The sequence below is a fragment of the Pongo abelii genome, chromosome 16 (assembly GCF_028885655.2).
Source record: "Pongo abelii isolate AG06213 chromosome 16, NHGRI_mPonAbe1-v2.0_pri, whole genome shotgun sequence".
Taxonomy (NCBI): Eukaryota; Metazoa; Chordata; class Mammalia; order Primates; family Hominidae; genus Pongo; species Pongo abelii.
The window spans coordinates 50,630,434-50,650,436 of record NC_072001.2 but is presented as its reverse complement, the minus strand read 5'-3'; the positions used below and the strand labels follow the sequence as shown (position 1 = coordinate 50,650,436).

Below are 20,003 nucleotides of genomic sequence, written 5' to 3'. Positions count from 1 at the left end.
CAAGTGGGTCAGTTATACCTTCTGCTTACTGTCTTTCAGCAGCATCCAAGCTGCCCAAGGGAGAAGAGGGAATGGAGGCCAGTGTGAAGGACAGGAGGGATCCCTCCCGTGCAGCAAGGCACTGCTGGCTGCTCCCAACTCCCTCCTTACCTCACCTCTTCTGAGATGAGGGAAGGATGCATCTCTGCTGACTCCCTCTTTCACCATGGTTTTTTTTAAAGGACAAGTGAGAAAATGTGAGTAAAAATACTTTAAAAATTGTAAAGGTGCTATACAAGTGTGAAGAAGTAGTATTATTATCACTGCTTTATTTAGTTGCAGTTTGCATCACCCTGGTATACTGACATCGCTTACACTTTTGCTCAAATCAGTATTCACACGCTTATTTCCATGGCTGCAGTTCCTCTGCAAGTGGCCAGCTCAGCTGAGGCCTCCTGCCCTTGGCTCCTGTTGTTCTCTGAACCTGGAACACCTTCTGCAGCTCCTCTGACTGGAAAATTCCTAGTCATCCTTAGGACCCAGTGCCAGTCTGAGACCCTCTCCATCCCTCTCTCTGCTCTCCTCACAGGGCACTCTATCCATTTCTACTGTGGATTTGCCACAGTGGGTAGAATTGCTCATCTACCTCCTGTCTTCCTCTTTAGACTGTGAGCTCCTCGAAGGCAGGATCTATGGCTTATTAGTAGAAATAACTTCCCAGGCCCAAATAGAAAATATTTCACATGCCTGCTCTACTAAGAGAAAAGAGTTTGCTTGCTAACCTTCTTATTTTGTTTTTGTTTTGTTTTCCTTTCTTTTTTTTTTTTTTTTTTAGACGGAGTTTCGCTCTTGTTGCCCAGGCTGGAGTGCAATGGCACAATCTCAGCTTACTGCAACCTTCACTTCCTGGGTTCAAGCAATTCTCCTGCCTCAGCCTTGAGTAGCTGGGATTACAGGCATGTGCCATCACGCCCGGCTAATTTTGTATTTTTAGTAGAGACGGGGTTTCCCCATGTTGGTCAGGCTGGTCTTGAACTGCCGACCTCAGGTGATCTGCCCGCCTCGGCCTCCCAAAGTGTTGGGATTACAGGCATGAGCCACCCACGCGCCCGGCCTTATTTTGTTTTCATGGGACACACCTGGAATTAGGTGTAATAAGTAGATGTCACAGACTGGAAAATTAGAGCTGATTATAACAAGCCAGAGTTGCATGCTAACAAAGCACCAGGCATTATGCTAAGCACCCCCTAGGAGGTTGGTGCTATTTTGCAGATGAGGAAATAAAGAAGTAATCTGCCTTTGGTCACAAAACTAAATAATGGGGCTTAAGTCAGTTTGACTCCAATGTCTGTAGTCTTAATCCCTGCAGCAGAAAAAGGTAAAAGAAGAAAAGGAACAGAGAGGAGAAAGAGGAACTTAAGAATTTATTAAGATAAGAATACTGTCATAGTTTTTTAGCTTGATTTTATGATTGTTATTTTAAGACATGAACATCACTATTTCCCCCTTCTAGTCTAATAGTCTAGCAGGTAACTGTGTCAGAAAAATAAATAAGTAAAAGTTTCTATGAAAAAGTCAAGTAATTGAGAAGATTCATGCAGGGAGCTAGCAAGGATCTTGCCTCCCTAAATCTTAAGTATTGGTTTCTACCTCTTCCTCCTACCTATCTATCTTTGAAGTTAAGGGTCACCAGTGGTCAGAGGCCTCTTCCCTATTATCCTAGACCTAACATCAAGCCTTTGTTTCCAGGCATGACAGGGCAGTGGTACAGCAGGGACCTACCCCAAGGTCAGGGAAAAGAGTATATTGGGTACCTCCCTGCTCAGGTGCTCTTGCTTGGAAATAAACTGAGGGCTCATGGCTCGCTCCTCTGGCTCCTGGGCCCTTCAAAGTTAAAGACAGGCTCCCTTTGAAACCCTTCTTTTAAGTATCTCGCTGACCAGGCAGAGTGGATATGAGGGAAAAGTATATCAGAAGGCAAGTCTCTATCTCTGGAAGGCTTGTCTATGTTTTTTTGTTTGTTTGTTTTGTTTTTTGAGACGGAGTCTTGCTGTGTCACCAGGCTAGAGTGCAGTGGCGCAATCTTGCCTCACTGCAACCTCCACCTCCCAGGTTCAAGTGATCCTCCTGCCTCAGCCTCCCGAGTAGCTGGGACTACAGGCGCGTGACACCATGCCCAGTTAGTTTTTTGTATTTTTAGTAGAGATGGGGTTTCACCATGTTGGTCAGGATGGTCTCGATCTCTTGACCTGCTGATCTGCCCACCTCAGCCTCCCAAAGTGCTGGGATTACAGGCATAAGCCACCACACCCGGCCATGTTTTTTACTTTCTATTTTCAACTATCAACAAAAATACTGTAATCCAACCTGACAAAACGGCTGAAAAAGGAGTGGCAATGCATGAAACCCTCAGGAGTTCCTGTCTGATGGCCATCCTCTCACCACACCGGAGGATAAGTACCCTCATATAAACCAATGGGAAAGCAGGCTCTACTTTATGAATGTTTTGGCTTCACCACCCACTAGCTGTGTGATCTTGGAAAAGCTACTTCACTTCACATCTATTAAAAGTAGAAAATAATTGGAACTATCTAAAATGGTTGTTTCCAGGGTTGTAGACTTAATATACGGAAAACTTAAACTTATGCAAATAAGTACAATTAGTATTAGCTATTATTATGGTTATTGTGTTGATATTATTATTAGCATCATTATGCTTCCTCACTGCTGTGTCCCCTGCCCTGTCATATTCTAGCCTTTTCTGAAGACCACTCTGAGGATTTCAATATCTTCTTCTATGTTCCAAATTCTCTCTTGGAATATTCTTTGGAAGACTGGACCAAGAAACTGCAGTTCAAGTAATTTCCCTTTTCCTAGTAATAGAGACACCTAAATCAACCACTCAGCAATCAGGCGGGATTCTCATGTGGCTGTCAACACATTAGAAGTTAAGCATCTTGCCAGTGTACATGGACCAAATATGCCTAATGTCATTATTCTTCTTGAGATGTATCACATGCTCAGACCCACCTCTAAAATCTATCTTAATAGGAAAGAGCAACTACACAGATGATTCAAAGTGCTGAGACCTGACTGCTTGTGTGGGCGTGGGGTGGTGGAATACTGCAGATTCCCCACAGTGCAAAAGTCAGTCCAAGAGGCACCTGGCCGAATTCTTTGTTGTGGAAAAGGTAGACTAGGTTAATGGAGAACCCATCCCTGGACTACTCTGGAAAGCATAGGTGGAGGTTGGTGCTATAATATCTACTAGTCCACTGTGCTCCAACTATCTAGTTTTTCAGCTTCCCGAAGGGCTGAAAATTCTGTATGGCAGTTTATAAATACAATCTCTAAGTGTTTTTTATATTGTTTCCATTCAGAAGTGGGTGTATATATCCTCCCTGTGAATCTGAGCTATGAGTGTTTGAATAATAGAATGTGGTGATGTGATGCTGTGCCAGTTTGGGGCCCAGGACTTAATACATAGGCAGCTTCCACTTCCTATTTCTTGGACACTTGTTGGAACCCAGCTACTGAAGTATGAAACAGCCTAAGCTGCTTGTGAAGACATCCTCATGAAGTGGCCCATAGGGAGAGGAGCTAAGGCTATGGCTCTCAGCCCTAGCTGAGCCCTGAGCTGACAGGCAGCACCCACTGGCCTTCCATGAGAATGAGCACCTTAGAACTGGAGTCCCCCTCACCTACTAGAGCCACCCCAGTTGATACTACATAGAGTAATGATGAGTCTTTGCTGAGCTCTGCCCACATTGTAGATTCAGGGGCTAAACAAATGATCGTGGTAGTTTTAAGCACTAGGTTGTGGGATGGCGTCTTAGGTGGCTGGGTAAATGAACCCTTCCCTGGATCCCCTCAGCACTCTCTTTATCCTGAAATCCTGCTTCCTCTGCGCTTTCCTGTCAGTCCAGCTGAAGATTGAAATTAGCTGTCAGAGCTGGAAATATTCCAGAGAAACACAGAGTCTTTGGTCAGAATACAGATGTTATGACAATTCCCTAGTAATAGTCTTCAGATTGCTTTTCTATGTGTCACACAGTAGAAACTTGTCCCTAAAATGTCTTGTCCCAGTCTCTTTAAAAAATCAGGCTTCTTAGCACTATTTGCAATAGCAAAGACATGGAACAAACCCAAATGCCCATCAATGGTACACTGGTTAAAGAAAATGTGGTACATATACACCATGGAATACTATGCAGCCATACAAAGAAATGAGGTCATGTCCTTTGCAGTGACATGGATGAAGCTGGAAGCCATCATCCTCAGCAAACCAACACAGGAACAGAAAACCAAACACCGCATGTTTTCACTCATTAGTGGGAGCTGAACATTGAGAACACGTGGACACAGAGAGGGGAACAACACACACCAGGGCCTGTTTGGGGTAGGGGTTGAGGGGAGGGAACTTAGAGGACGGGCCAAGAGGTGCAGCAAACCACCATGGCACATGTATACCTATGGAACAAACCTGTACGTTCTGCATATGTAACCCTTTTTTTTTTTTAAGTTTATCAGGCTTCTTGATACCAATACTAGAAATGCAAATTGTTACAAAGGAGACACAATTTTACACTGGTGAAATTAGCTTCTGTTTTTTTAAAGATAATACTGGTAAAGTTGGGATGAAATCAATATATTGCACATGGCAGGGTAAATTAGTACAACCATTTTAGAAAACATTCGGCAATATGTAACACACATGCTCCTATATACACAACACACACTTAGAAAATTAACCTTTGACTTAGTAATTTTACTTCTGGTGATTTACCCTTAGCAAATAGTCTAAAGTAGGAAGGAAAAAAATGAAACTTATTTTATAATGGTGAACAAACTGGAAACAGCTTAAAATTGTAAACACAGAGAAGTAGTTAAAAGTATATTACACTAGCCTCATGAAATATGATGCAATCATTCAGATAATAATAATGAAAACCAGTAATCCTCATCTTATGATGCAATACTAGGAAGGAAAAAAAATCAGAATATAAGGTTGTATGTTCACTGATCACAACTTTATGAAACCGGAGATCCATATAGACAAATACTAGAAGGAAATAGATTTTTATAAATTTAAGTTATTTTAGATTTTTCCCCTTTAAAAGTAATACTTTATAATTTTTTTAACATTTAAAAATGGGAGGATGGGTAGATGCTTCACTAAAAAACATTAAGTTACCTTCCATCCAAATAAACAGCTCATTTTCTTGGTGAAGACAGTTATTATCTGTCTGTTGAATAAAACCAAGAACTAGTACTGGGGTCCTATGGGATATGATTTTTGAAATATGTAATTTATTCTAGAGGATAACTTCCTAAAGAACAAGTCCTTGATTATGTTTTGTTTTATTTGTACTGTGGGTGTACCCTAAGAAATCACGAAGGTAATTAAGAGATTTCAGCTAAATTAGCATATTATAATTTTTGCTCCCTTTTTCCTTCTTACCTCCTACTTTTTCCTTTCTACCTCCTACTTTTTCCTTCCTAAGCTTCTGAAATATAAAGTGCTAAAATAAAATTAGCAACAGCAATTCCTATTTTTAGAGTGAACTTTAATCTGATTTTCACAAAGATCCATGCCAATTCAAAATCACTGCTGTTCTCTTGGTGCTGGTATTACTGGGATTGTCTTTTGTATTAAAAGTTAAGAATTACAGTCACACAGGAGAAAGAAAACCTGGCTTAAACTTCTCAGTGGTCAAATCTACACCAGTAAAAGCAAACGAAAAACTGACTGCAATTGTGTACTTGAATATTTAAAGCCAAAAACATTTGTACCCTAGTTGTTCAAATACTGGCATTTAAGATCTTCCTCAACTCTAAAACATGCACAGGGAAATGGAGAAGGAAGACCTGGCTTATTTAAATTCCAAAATCCCGCTTAAAGTCCTGTGTGTATGACAGCAGGAAGTAAGGACATTTTCTGTGCCAGCCTTCTTGCTCTTAGCTGAAGTAATCACCCTACATCACCACGATCCAAATAAGCGACAAACTAAGCATTAAGTAAATTCCTATCTGAATATGTAGCAAAACAGTAAATCTGTGTTTTCATAAACAAATTTCTACAGATGACTTGTTTATATTTTACTTTGAAGATACATAGCTGCTTGGAACACTGAATCTATTTCAAAATTTGGTCACATTGAGCACTTTTCTCAGTCATAAGATAATCATAGCAGATAAGGGTGATTCTGCAATTCTGCCTCTGTCAGGGCAACAAGGAGTCAGACTTCTCTCATCTCTGTGGCTCTTTTCAAATCAGCCCACTCAATGCTAATACAAACGCAAACACATTAGTTAGCCAACCATTAGGGGCTTGGGAGCTAAAATGTAAACTCCCTCATTTCTTAGTAGGCTTCTAAGCTAAACAGCCTACTGCTACACAATAAAACAGACCAACAGACTCAAGTCAGCATGTTCTCCACCAAAATAAAATAAAAATAAATGGAATACAATTAAATTAAGCTAAGTCAATAAATAAACAAATCCCACAAACTGGATAACAAATTTTAAGAGGCCCAAAGATAGCTCTGGAAACTAGAAAAGACAATCATTCCCTTTCTCTCCTTCCGTCTCTTACACACACCCTAAATCACTTGAGTTGTTTAAAAGAATCTGCATTAACACCTCTTGATTAGTGTCAAAGTAAAAATTGCTTAATAGTTAAGTGATGAAATGTGTAGAACTAAGCATCATAGGTTTGATCTTAATTGGCTTGATACTGTGACTTACACTGGAGTTGTTTGTGGGCTTTCACCATTATGGAAAAGCTCCCCATCTCTTCAGGCCGACAGCAGGCTTGTAAAGTGGAGAGACCAACTTAATGATGCAAACGTTTAGGCGGGTGATTAGAGACACTCTGAGCATCACATTCTCTTGTGATCTCAAATTTGCTCAAGTAAATGATGGCTTCAAGCAGAACTGAAGGTGTATCTAAAAATGATGATTGCAGAATCTCAGTTAATTTGGAGTTGTTTGTTTTCTCTGAAATGTCTTTTATCATTTCCATTTGTCAGTGACCTTAAGTGGATGAAAAACAAGTGCATCTGAAGTCTGTGTCTGCCATTAAACAGCTATAACTTTTAATACAGACTTTGTAGCAATGCTTGCAGAGGTGCAAGCTGACTGAACTAGGAGAGATCTTGGTTCCCACACTGAATAAATACACACTGAATAAATACAGACTCACTGTGTTTAGTGGTACCTCTTTCTTGCATCTTGGAGAGTCTGGGTCACTGGAGAACAGATATTTGGGCCATGATAACTATACCGTAGTGCCGTCTCTAAAAGTTATTGTTGTCATGTAAGACTGTAGGGCTGCCAATCACTTGGTACCGCATTGTGGGGTCTGTTTTGATTGGTTAGTGCCCATGCCAGAGGGCTGGCAACATATTTTTATTATAATCTCCCAACACACAAAACTTCTTGGGCTGAAAATCAGAAAATCCTCAGGGATGTCAATATTTGTATATTAGATTTTTAAGGTCTTGGCTATAGATTTTTTTTTAAGTGTGGCAAAAGTACAGGACTGAGTTAAGTCTCTTCTGGGAAATTAGCCTAAAATCTACAGAAAAAAAAGGACAGATCCAAATGAAATGAGCAGAATAATACCAGTGCTCAATCAATTTGATTTTATATTTTAAAAACCACCAAACTGCATGTAGGCCTTGGCTAGAAGTCAAAGATTCCAACACACAGCTCAACTTTCTCAAGAAGACTGCTAATTTCCATTTTTATTTTGGTCCCATAATTCCCATAATCCCCATAATTTCTAGTTTTGAAAGCAGAGTCACCAACGTACAATTCAAACCCAGGCCTGGCATTATTTTACCTATGTATTATTCTCCTGAGGTATCAAGATTACCAGCCATGTTCTTGGAGACCATGTGTAGTCTGCCTGAGTTTACAGCTGAGAAAACCAAGGACCAGAAATTAGGTATCTTCCTGAGTATGTGACACAGTGGAAACTCAAGACCCAAAGTCTGTGGCTCTTTTCAACTCATGTCTGCTTACTCAGATCAATACAGAGTAAATGTCATTGGTGAAAAGGAGAAGTCAGGATCAGCTACGTGATTTGCAGGGCGCTGTGTAAATAAAAGTGTGGTTCTCCTTGTTTGAAAAAAATTAAGGATTTCAAGATGGCAACAGCAGAACATTCCAAGCCTGGGACCAAATGCAGCTGCAGGTCACATACTCAGGAAACTGATGCTACATGCAGTTGTTCCATGATTTACTGGACTTTGATGCTTTGAAGGCAAAGGGGAAGAAAAGCTCTGTGAACACTGAAGATGCTTTAAAATTATCTGTTGCATGGATAAATGAATGAATGAATAAGTGAGTGAGTAAGATGCTTCTATACCTAGAGGCATCTCAAAAATTACTACTAAGACTGAGGGTTAGGTTGAGCTAATCCAGAAAGTTACTATGAGTACTTAGTCCATCATTTACATTCCAAAATTCATCATCTGAAAATACTTCACAACATGATAAACCTTCCCGCCCCATCACAAACAAGTCTCCAGAATCAGATTCAACAACGAGTGGCCGTGTGTACATGTGGTGCTGCTTCTGTGCTCTGATGGGCTCAAGAAATGCCACATGCAGAATTGTTCTTATATTTTCTCTGTCTCTTTATGCTTTTAGAAGTAGCCATCCAAATACTTTTTTTGGGGGAGGAACCAATCCATGTATAAAATCCATAAGCCTTTCCTATATGAATATTTCATATATTGCCAAACATCCTTGATTTGAAAATAGTAAATATAAAAACCAAAACTACTATAACGTACTGAGTTTATGTCAGATACCATGCTAAGTACCTTGCACGTATGTCCTCCTGAAGACCTAGTAACATCCCTATTTGGTAGAAATACTATCCTAACTTTCCAGTGAGGAAAACCAGGCTCCGAGGGGTTAAGTGGCAGACTCAGAATTTGAACCCTGGACTCTCTGGACTCACAAGGATGCACAGTTGGGAAGGAAAATTGCAGGCTGAATATAGAGAGAGTAGTGAAGCAAGGGTTATTGCTTTCCCTTAAGGAACAAGACTCGTATTCAATAAAGCCTGAGTGAAGTTTTACCTTGGTGAACAAAAATGCAACTAGAAAACACTGACAGTAGAAATTTCAAATATTGAAAATCTAGGTGGTTAATTTTTACAGCTTCTTGCAAAGAAACATCAGCTGTACAAAGAGAGGTAAAGGAGGAGCCTCCTCACCCGTATTTTATGATGTCTTAGGACTGATTTACTGTATTATTGTACCAGGAAAAGAGGTTAAACAGGACAGGGTGAAGGAGGACTCGGAGCCAGGCCACGAGTTCCACTCAGGTAGTCTGCAGTGTATTTCATTAAGTGATAAGAAAGATTAAAAAAAAGTGAGTGGGTACCTGTCCTCAGTAGATACAGAATTTATCACATGTAACAGAAACACTATGAAACTTTAACTTTAGAGCTTTAAGGGTTAATGAGCTTTTTGAAGTAGGAACCATGAGAAAATGTGAATTTATAATCATGAAATGTCTTACAGAGTTGAAGAGAATCGAGTTAGCGTCTGTGTCTCCACCTCTCAAGAGATAAAAGTGCCTTCATAATTACGGCTCGTGTTTACTATGATGTTTCAAAGTGTTAATCTGGCAGGGCTATCTTATTTCTCATTTAAAAGAAGCTACAGGAAAAAAAATATGGAAGTATAGTGAAAGCGAAGTCGTTTTATGAATCCTGCCTACATTTTTGTAGCATTTTCTTGCAATGTCATATCTTTTTTTTTAATTGCCTAATCAAATGCAAATTCTGTTCCAAGTATGCAAAATTTTCAAATCATGCAGAAAAATATTGCTGGCCAAATACCAAACCTTGAATAGTTTGAGCACATTCACAAATGTGTTTAATGTACACTGTGTGTAGGTAATATGTATAAATAACAATGTGTAATTCTCTATAACAAAAAGTGATTTTGTTTATGTATCCACTGGTAAGCCAATCTCTCCCATTTCTGGGTCAACTGAGGTGGTCCCATTCCCCTGCCCAAGACTGCTTTAGGTTTCATACATGAGCAGGTGACATGATGTTATCCAGTGAGAGCCCGGGGAAATCTGTTACTAGGAAAGGTTTCCTGGGAGAGTTTGTCTCATGATCTGTTGGATTCTCACCTCGAATGTACCAGTCCTACTGGGAACATGAAAGGAGCTAGCAAAGGAGGTTAACAGGTTGAGAATGGCAGAGAAGAAACATGGAAAACACCTGAGTCTTTGATGACTTTGTTTAGCCAAAGAATTAACCAACCTTGGAGCAACCACATTTCAGGACTTCTTATTATGTGACTTAATAAGATCCTAATTGTTTAAGCAATTTTAAATTAGGTTTCCTCTTACTTGTAGTCCAAAGCATAGTAACAATGGAAAACCCAACATGACTGAGCACCTTATTGTGTTCTAGGAACTGTGACAGTCAATTTCCATGCATTATATTTGACTGATTTCACATCTCTTTAAGAATATTTTCTCCATTTTACAGAAAAGGAAACTAGACTCAGAGGTCTAGTGATATACCCAGTTTCTCAAATCTGTTAAGCAAACAGGATGGGTTTCCAACCTACGTCTGTCTGACGTTGAAGGCTATCATTTAAAATCTCTATGGGGGCCCATGTCTATGTGTGATGTATTTTTATATATGTCTATATTTACATACACCCATGTATAGCATGGACATATGTACATACTTACATATACATATATGTGTAGTGAAAGTGATATCTATGGTAGCATAATCATTTATCATATATTTTGAATCTTTGATGGAGTGTTAAAGACAGCAGGAATAATTGTGGAAAAAGGCAACAAAATAAATCAAATGGCAAGAACTGGGTAAAGTAATAATTACCAAGTTTTTTTATGCATTGGAAGTTACTTATCTGCCTTCCCATGGATCAGATAATTTAAGCTTTGTTCTTGCAGCTAGCTGGGACATCACTTCAGATGACATCTGCATTAGACACTTATCAACCTGTACAAAGGCCATGCTCAATGAGGGCTACCATACACTCTCCCTTTTTCATAGAACACTTTGCCAATCTATGAAGGCATTCTCTTTCTCTTTGAGCTTGGATGCAGGCCTACAAATTTCTGAAGCACAAGCTGCAACAGCCACTACCAGTAAGTCAGGTTTGGCTCTCTACTTTGAAACTCATTTACCCTCTCAGTTCTATGTGTTCAACCTGGGGGGTTGGGGGGGGTTGATGTGGCTCTTTGGGGATATAACCGAAAATTACTGGGAAATTGTGCAATGGTAAGGCATCAACCCCTGAAAGCTGAATGAGGTGCAATTACTGCTAACTGAAAATATTATCTGTGTATTTCTGAAAATTGAGTCTCAAAACTATATTAGCAGCAATGAAGTTTAAGTGATCCCAAAAGAAAAGGGCAAAGTGTTGTAAAATGTAAATGGCAATAATAAATTTGAGAAGTTGGACTATCTGTGTGTCTGTCTCTTTTTACAGGTAGCTACATGCACGTTCATGAAGTAGATTCATATTTTCTAAAATCAGCATGGTATTTGATTGTACTGCTTAGGTAATTAAAATAGGAAGATAAACATAGCGTTAAGGGATCTTACCACTAGAAAGAACTCTGGAGGTCATATAGACTCTCTCCCGCCCATCACCACCTCTCTTTTGTTCTAAGGAGAAAACTAAGGCTAGCAAGGCCAGTCCTTGTCCACAGATAATCTGGTTGTCTAACAGTTCAGCTAGGCTGTGTTTTTCCAGACTCTCAGCTCTGTGTTCCTACTCCTTTTTCAAATTGCTCTGACAGCCTTTTCAGTAATGAGCACACATTTTGAACTTTAGAATTACATTAAACCTTAGAGATTAGCTAAGTGTGTGGTGAAGAGAAGAGCAGGAGAGACGGGTAAGAGAGTGAGGGAGGGATCTCTGATAGCTTTCTACAGTTCTTTGGAAACCTAGCAGAATACAGGCTCCTGATTTTCTGATTGGCCTCTGTGGGTATCAATCCTTGCAGGCTGGAAATGGACTTGGCTGTCAGTGGATGGAGTGGGGTGGTCTTACCCGACAAACCCCATCCAATCTGCCAAGGGGCAGTGCCAGAGCCAGAAAATGATGGCCCGACTGCCCCTGCCATCCTTCTTCAACTACCCTTGGCTGAACTAGTAGTTCCATTAAAACACATTCCTATAGACCTCCAAAGTGGTCCCTTGGCCCCCAAAATGCTCCTTGTTCCTTCAGTTATCCAGTGAAAGACAAATGGATTCAGGGATCCCTGTAAATCCGGTTAATCGGATAAATAATATACACCGAGAAGAAATAAATGAGCGACTCCATTGTAGTATGCTTAGTACAAAGCAGGACTTGAAGATCAGGAGGTCAATGTTTGTGTTGTTACTACTATGATGATTATATTTAAAAGTCCCCAATGGATTATTCTAAAAGCAACAGGGCTTTTCTCACCACTCACATTCTATGATTTTATTGTTTCCTTCACTGATTAAATCGAACGGTTTATAGTGAGTAATTGAGATGGTGGACTTTGAAGTGACAGCCTTGGGTGTGAATTCTGACTCTGGCTGCACGCTTCTAGCAAGGTACTTCACTGTGGGAGGAAGAATAATGTCCACACCCCTCAAAGATGTCCATGCCGTAATCCCTGGAATGGGTAAATATGCTGCCTTACATGGCGAGAGGGACTCTGCATTATAATTAAGAAATGGATATTAAAATAGGGAGATTATCCTGGATTATCTGAGTGGTCCCAAGCTAACCACAAGGGTCCTTTGAAGATGGAAGAGACAGGCAGAAGAGTCGGAGAGGGAGAAGTGACTGGAAGAAGTCTCAGTCATAGGATTGCTGGCTTTGAAGATGGAGGAAAAGGGTCATGTGCAAAGAAAGGAAGACAGCTTGAGAAGCTGGAAAAGGCAAGGACACATTCTCTCCTGGAGCCGCTATCTGGATGTTAGCTCAGGGAAACCCGTTTCAGACTTCTGACCTCCAGAACTAAAATAATACATCTGTGTGGCTTTAGGCCAATATGTTTGTGGAAATTCATTGTAACAGCGATCGGAAACTAAGTGATGTTCCTTGAGCATCTGTGTCCTCATCTATAAAATGGGAGGTAAAAGTATGTGCCCCAAAAGGCTGATATGAGCATTAGATAAGAGAATGTAAACAAAACTTCAGTGCTTGGCACAGATTAAGAACTCAATAAATGTTTCATTATGTTTATGATGTCACCACACAGAGTATGAATTTATATATGGCTGATTATAATAAAGTGATTCCACAAAGTATATTTCATTGTATCATAATAACACTTTTCACTAGAGCAGCACCTATCTGGTTTTTATGAAGCACTTTTATCCATACTGTCTTATTTAATACGCATTCTAATTGTGCAGGGTGAGTAAGGGATCCATCCACAGGTGAGGAAACTGAGTCTCCAAGTGGGGAGTGCTTTCCTTAGGTAACTCAGAAGCTCATTCTGTTGGCCAGGGCTGGAGTACAGGGCAGCTGCTTCCAAATGCAGTATGCTCCCAGCTTCATTGTGTGGCTTATAGAAATACACACATACGGTACACAGAATCTTAATATGAAACAAAAATGATAAAGCCAAATGATGATGGGGGTTGTTCATTGCAACCCAAACCATTTCCCATATGATCTCAGCCAGCGGAGCTTTCTGCTGGGCCTCCAGCTCTTCCAAGCACGGCTTGAGCACTCTCTCTAATGCATCTAGTCAATTGTGCAAAGCACAAGGGAAAAAATTCCATCCTGACCGCAGCAGGCAATCACCTTATGCCCTGAAGCATGAAGTTTGATTACCCTTATCTCAGTTTATCATTAAATCAAAAACTGTTGCTATGAATACTGGCCCAGGACTTCATTTATGAAATGATATAGGCCAGTCAGCAGAAATAAGTGAGTGTCCTTTTTCTTTCATAATTTCTGCTCACTATAAAGATCCTTTGCAAACTGGGGGGGGGGGGGAGGGTTGGGGGGGAAGCCACTTTAGCTCTGAGCAGATTTTATTACTTTCTTTAGTCTTTCATGAGCTAGGTGGGATGTCTTTGGCTCATAATCATTCTCTTCCTGCCGTAGGCAAGAGGTCTTAGATCTATTACTGAGTGGCCTGCCGACAGTAGCCCTGAAGTCTAGCACCTTGCTTGGATGGGAATCTGCATTTTAGCAAGATGCCAGGCAATCTGTAGGCACACTGATGTTTGAGGAGCTCTGGCTACACTAGAGCACCATTTCTCAAAATGTGGTGAAGGGACAATGGGCACAAGTTACCTGAAGTGTTCCTTAAAAACACAGACTACTGGGCTTCATTCCAGATGCAGCAAAACAGACCCATTGATGTTGGAGCTCTGGGAATCTGCATTTTAACCCTTATATGATTGTGATGAAATTTAAAGTTTGAAGACCACTGGTGGAGATCGAAGATGTGCGTGATGACAGAGATGGCCTGGAGTGTGCTTAAATTTTTATGACATTATTCAGATTTTTAATAGCCCCAGGGCCACCAGCACAGAACATGTGCTAATTATCGATGTTTTGTCCTTCAACAGTACCGACAGTGGAAGCCAGATTTTTGACACCACAATTCTGAAACAGCTGACATCAGGGTTAGGGATCTTCAAAAAGGTGCCAAGGTCTAGGGTAAATCTCCAGCCCACTGAACCTCTCCTTCTAAATTCCCCTTTCCAGTTTGGCTGAATGTGTGGCAAGTATACTGAGTGGGAGTGCAGGGTAGCTGTTGTGGAACTGGCCTCAAGGTACATATATCAGTTAAAGAAATAGGATAAAATCACATGTGAAAAGACAGCACAGTACAAGGGCTAAAAGCATAGGCTCTGGAGCCAGCCTGCATTTATTTTTATTTAACAGACACTGATATATTTATAGCACTCACTACATGCCAAGCACTATTATAAGTGCTGTTCAAATATTAATTCATCCGTGTCTCACAACACCCCTAGGAGGTGGGTACTACCATCATCATCCACCTTTTATAAGGTGAAAATGAGTCTCAGAGAGGTGAAGTAATTTGTTCAAGATTATACAGCTTATCAATCATACTCCACGACTCACAGCCCCCACCAAGTTGACTCCAAGAGTTCATGTTCTTACTCACACTGCCTATCATGGGTCCAAGTCCCCTGGTTCCACTAGTCACTAGCTGTTTGACCCTAGGATAATGACTTCATCACCCATGACTCAGTTTCCTCCTGTACAAAATGAGAATATTCTTAATAATGTTACTCATGTCAAAGAATGCTGATCAAATTATTTAATACATGTTCTTAAAAGTGTATCAGGCACATAGTAAGCACTCAATATATGTTGGCTCTTAGTTAGCTATTAGTCCTATACTCCCAGAGGTAGAGTGAGGATTAAATTAGATAACATATTTGAAGTGCTAGGCACTGTGCCATGGCACATGGTAAGCACACACTAAGTGCTAGCTGTTATTATTAGTCTAGTTGAACCAGGCCAGTTTATTTTAGATCCCGTCTGTAGGCAAGTGTGCTCTGCGCAGGGGGAGGCAGCTTGCCCTTCACTTCGACAAGCAACTGGGTGGGAGCCAGACCAATTACTAAACTAAACAGGTTATCTGCTTTATGTCACTCGAATATTCCTGAAAAGTTCCCAATATTGAATTTGTATACGCTTAATCCTTTTTCCCCTATTGACCTATTTTATAATTTCTGATTGATCTTTAATTGGCAGTGATTCTTCAGACTTAAGATTCATCTCTAAGACTATCTGTCACATAACTATTAACTTGTAACAGACTCAAATATACCATGCAAAATTGAACCACTGGAGCAATTCTTGGCAAAGCAATTGACTTGATCATTCCCTAATGTAACTGTTTTCATTTTATTTTTCCTTTATTATGTGTTTTAATAAGCATACTTATACTACACAGAACTTCTGGTCTTTCCTGTCATGAAGCTTATTACCTCCGCTATTAAACTTAACCATGGATTGATTATACTTTATGTTAATCAAAGGGTTAATGATGGCTTGGAAACTCTAATGTCTAAACAGGTTATCTTGGGTGAGGGGGTTGAGTATGGCAGGACGAAGGGAGAAGGTGAGGGAGGTGGGAAAATGGGGGATTGGGGACCGTTAGTGGCAGATGAGTTTATCTGGAAGACTCAGGCCCCGAAAGGGGTGCTGATTCCCCCTGGGAACCTTAAAATGAGATTTTCCAAAAGGAAGTATTAAAAACGTTGCAAGTCATTTCCCTTTTCTCTATTAGGAAAAGGTTGTCATAGCTCCAACCTCATTCCTTTCAGTTTACCAGCCATGATAAGCTATATCTGCAATGTAATAAAAGTTAAACTCAATTAGCGCATTTATTAAAACACTTGCTGCATATCTACTACGTGTCACTCCCTCTGCTTACAGTGATGAGCACGCAATATAGCCTCAAAGAACCTGCAGTCTAAGCAGCACCTAGAGTCCAACTCATATAAACATGGTTTCAATACGTATCTATCCTCTCTTCCACTTCCTATCTTCACATTCCCTTCTCTCCCCTCCAAAAATCCTCATATACATATGCGACGTATTCTTTATTTTAGAATCTACGTCTAAAGCCTTTTCAAGTTTAAGAAAAAAGATGAAGCCAGTGAAGCCACAGACTTCCAGTTTGGTTCTGCTAAACAACTCTATGAGAGGAACTTGGTGCTGGGTAATTTGAGGCAAATCATTTTACTCCTTGCAACGTTCATGTGTATCACTGAACCAGTTGGCAGCTGATGTGCAGGTTTTAGTCCTGATCACGGAGCAATCTAGTGAATTGCCACAAGATTGATCCTATTCATTCTGATGGCTTAAGCTGTAGGGCCATCTGCTGAATGGCTAAGTATAGTAGACCAGAGACGCTCAATAAATATTTGTGGATTGCATGGCAAACTGCCTCTTCACACCTGAATTACAAGTCTGTCGTAGGTAAGGGCATAAATATGGACAACTGATCTAGACCCTCACCCCCACCCCACCCGTGGGCTTTTGCCTAAGCTGTTCTCTATGCCTGGAATTCCCTCCCTCTCAACACCTCCCCCACCACCCCTCACTGTCCACCTGTCCAAATCCTACCTAGTTCAAGAACCAGCTCAAATATCAGTGACTCCACAGAGCCTTCCCTGACCACCCTAGCCAGAAATAACCTCTCACTCTTCTCAATTTCCCTAAGTCTGTGTATATCTTTTCTGGCACTTAAAACACACAGCGTTTCAGCTATTTGTACACCTTGTTTTTCCTACAGCACTCAGTAAGATCCCTGACCTCTGGAATTGTGTGATGCTCCTCTTTGAGCCCTCTCCTGCCCTGTACCCACTTGTACAGAGTAGACCCAGGGTAAAAGTTAGCTGAATGAACAAATGTTAGTGCCAGCAATGGCAAGAACAACTGCAACATTCTTTATTCCTTCTTCTGCCTCCTCTTCTCCCTCTGTAGCTTTTAAAAATATCTTTATTTGATCCACCAATTACCCAGAGGAGGCCTGAAGACTTATTGATAAATAAAGACAACTCTGTAGACGAAAAAAAGCTTGCAAAGACCCTTATACTAACAAGTGAGGCGTGGGCCAATGGAGAGGGGAATCTCAGTCCCTGCTTTGCTGACAGCCTGCTCCTGGGGAGTGGAAGTGTTATTTTCTCAAAGAGCTTCGTCTGCTCTGGTTCTTATGTGCCAGTTCCTCAGCTGAGTAGAAACTCCTGACGTTATTTTTAAGTACAGACTCCAATAATAGGCTAAGTAATTGCAGATCTTCCTGAGGCCTTATTATATATGTACCAACATATTGGGCTTTAAAAACCCATATTCCTTCCTGTAAATATATGTTGAGAACCTTATATTTCAGTATTATGTGTAGTGGTCATGCATATTTCCCTTTTTGTTTCCTCTCATAGAGATCCTGAATAAAAAAAGAACAAAAAAAATGCTGATGCATGAGAGAGAATTTCTCAACAATGTATCTGATTGAAAGATTTTCTCTCCATCATAACTAAGAAAAATGTATAGTACAATCTAATAGAGACTTTAACTTCAGTAATACACTTTCCATACTGGTGCCACTAATGCTTGAACAGCTGCAGCTCTCACTGTCTTTGCTGATGGGGCCCATAAATACTCCTGGGAAATGGGACAAAGATACATAATGGATCTTCACCTGCCAAGATTAGGGAAATGAATGTCAATTGCACCCAGACGCAGAAGCACTTTTTGGTGGAGAGTGATGAATATTGCCATTTGTCCTATGCCACTGTAATCTTGGACAGGAAAGCCTAACATGGAGAAAAATGGTGGGAGAAGATACCGTTCTAGGATGCTTGAAAAGAAGGGCGTGTAATAATTATATAGCCAATGGAAATAAAAAATGAAAGTAAAGTATAACAATGTGATTTAGATTAAAAAAAAGATGGTAATTTAAGAGCATATCCACCCCGTACATATAATTTCACTCAGTATGCAATTTTTCCCCAAAACATGACTTTTTCATTGAAAAGCAAATGTCAGAAATATTAGGAAGTCAGAAAACTGCAGGGTGGTCTGTGTTCTTGGAAACAATCCGGTGCAGTGGTGAAAAAGTGGGCTGAGATGCCGGGAAGCCTAAGTTCAAATCCTGCCCCTACCACCTTTCCATTGTGTAACCTCAGGAAAATGACAGCTTCTCAGCACCTCACTTTGTTTACCAATAAAGCAGCGATAATAACAGAATTCACCTTACAGAGCTGTCTGAGGGTTATATGATATAATCAATATAAAGACCTTAGGATGGTGCCTAGAATTTAGTAAGCTAACATTAAGTGTTAAGTATTGTGGTTGCTGCTGTTTTTTCCTCTTCTTCCTCTGCCTCCATCATCATCACCATCATCCTTCAGATGTTTTGTGGCTGATTTCACTAGTAAATGTTACGGAGAGAAGAAAGACTACATGCTAACTCACACCCAAACACGAGGCAGTCTCCCCTTGACACATCAACTTCCAAAAACTGGATTCCTAATTATGAAAGTTCAAACATCCAAACAAAAAAGCCTGGCAACATAACCTACAGATGTGGCCAGCTAATTCATGTTATTCTTGCTTTAACAAGCAATGGCTACTATAACAGATATCTTATTGAGTAAAACGAAGAAAACAAAACAAAAAAAAGCGACAGAAAGTATTGGGCTCTAGTAGACATGGGCCCCATATTTAGGTACATCGCGTGTTCTTTGTGAAAAAGGATGTAGCAATAACTTGCTCAGTTCACCAAAAAAGGTTTTTTTTCTATCTTCAGTCATTTGGGATCACAGGCTGAAGGCTACTTCATTCCTTTCTTCCCCTTTTCAAGTAGACTTAAGTTCCGAAGGTGTAAGACGAGTGGTGGCTGAATGGCTCCTTCTAATCCTGTGATTCTGGTGGTTTGATCTTACAGGCCTCAAGAATCTTTCCTGTGGGGTATAAGGTTGGGGCAAGCCTCCTTTTAAATGGAACACACGACTGCAAGGTGGCAAGGCCTTTCAGTAGGTGTGACCCCAGAACTGGATAAGGGGCCTGGGACAGGTTGCCAAACAATGGAAACTTCCCGTTCTGGGTGTTAACTTTAGTTACCACAGGCAGACAATACTGCCAGTGGTGTGGAAGAAAAAATTGCTGTAGCCAGCTGTGCTGTTCACAGTCGGATGGATTCCATGTAGCTCCAAATGGTGATAGAGCCAGCAGCCTGTTGTAGCCAAGGACAGGATGATGGATGATCTACATACTGTGTCCAAGCACAGAGAATGGCAGAAGTTCACTTCAGGGTTGTTAAAATGCTAATCTGGGTGAGTTAACAAAAGCTTAATAGAAAAGGAAAGTTTGAGAAATAAGTACACCTCATGTGGTATCTGCGTGGACCACTGATTTGATCACCCTTGGTTACATAAATGGTTGTTTTTCAAAGTAAGAACGTCTAGTAGTTTTCCTGTTGGGAGAAATGCAAGCAGCTTCAATTATCAGTGGCAC

General features: G+C 40.5%; 1 protein-coding gene across 18 annotated transcripts in view; it reads right to left on the bottom strand.

Moving 5' to 3' along the window:
• The window catches only part of SEMA6D (semaphorin 6D), a 588,742-nt gene that overhangs the window by 30,406 nt on the left and 538,333 nt on the right, over nt 1-20,003 (bottom strand).